Here is a 1,669-nt window from a genome sequence, read left to right on the forward strand (position 1 = left end):
AGATCTCACATGTAAATCTATACATTTATATTAAAGCTAAAGCAATTTGCTGAAAGATCAAACAACAGTCTGGAAAATTTTAGTTATTCATCACACTTTGTTTTGAATTTTTTTTCATATTGTTCTAGTAGTGATGGTTTCTTGAGATAGCTCCTTATTGACTATTGCTAATTTTCAGTATACAGTACAATAATTAAAGTCTTCATTGGAAAACATTTATAACAGAGCTTATATCCTGTTATCCTACAGTTACTACTACTTTCACAACTCCTATTAATATTAGTGTAAGGACAATAAGGATAGTTTCAATACTTTTATATTTTCGTTTAAAAATAATTTCTCTTTAACAAATCAGGGTGAGTTGAATGGAAGAACATTTCAAGCAAGAAATTTTGTGGGGAGTTCTTTGATTTGAATAAATTCATCAAGTGTCTGTGAAATGGTACTCATGATAAAAACTGGTGTATTAGTGCAAGTATATTTCCTAAAATGATCAAAAGTACAGGAAAATGAAAAAGAAGCAGTAGAAAAACAAATGTGAATGAAGCAGAACAATGAATTTCAAATGTTAGATTGGTGGTATTGAAATGGAAGGAAATAGAAGGAAATGACATGAGAAAGATCTAGGAGATTATGTAGACTCATTCTTCAATTAAACAGTGCAGGATAGCAATAAAAGGCCTCATCAAATTTTGTCTATAAGATAGTTAAAAGTGTAGAATTTAAATCTAGGTGAGTCATGTTATTTTTTTCAGTGCATTAGGTAAGACATTTGCAATATTGAGCTCAGTTTGGTGATCATGCTGGATGAAAAATACAGTGTTACTTCTCCAGAAGTAGTACAAAGGAATCAGGTAATCAAATATATCCTTGACTTGAAGGTAATGTCATAGATGGACTGTCTAAAAGAAGGGTAACTTTTTTATCCAAGAACAGAGAGGATTAAGTGGGAGCTTAAGTTAGTCATTTACAACTTATGTAATGTTATGTGCGAAAGGAAATGATCAGGTCAGCAAAGGAGATTTCTTCCAAGAATTGCAGCAGCACAAAAACACAAGTTGAAATTATGTTGAAAACAGAAAAAAGTTGCAAAGAGCATTGTGAGCATTTTGACTTGGGACACTATATGAAAATTAAAACTCTTTGGTTACTATTAATACAGTATATAGTCACTGAATTACCTTCCTTTAGGTTTTCTCCTCTATCTTTTTGCTTTGAGGCTAACTATGCTTGACAGTCACATTGCCTTGGTGCATATTTGCTTATAAATATTTTTTTGTTCTTCCTTGGAGATAAATGTCATGTGGAATGTCTTATGAAATACAGTACAGATCAGTTTGTGGTGACTGAATAGATAAACACTCTTGCTCGGGATTTAAAATGTATGGCACAGGTACTGTACTGTATATCCAGCAGTGTTTTTAACAAAGTATAACTTAATAGTCTTAGGAAAGTGACATTATGCCCAAATTCTTGCTTTTTGCTATGGATTCAATTACATTACATTCACCTTGTGAAATACTAGTGTGTGGTGCTCTATATTTAACTTAATAGCATGTGTAGTTATTGGTATAGTGGTCAAAAACATATAATCTCATCGCTGTGAATATTTTCTTTATTATTGCCCATTATTGAGTTTAAGATCACTTCATAATAAGTAGGGAAGACA

The sequence above is a fragment of the Atractosteus spatula genome, chromosome 2, assembly GCF_055471065.1.
Source record: "Atractosteus spatula isolate fAtrSpa1 chromosome 2, fAtrSpa1.hap1, whole genome shotgun sequence".
In the NCBI taxonomy this organism is placed as follows: domain Eukaryota; kingdom Metazoa; phylum Chordata; class Actinopteri; order Semionotiformes; family Lepisosteidae; genus Atractosteus; species Atractosteus spatula.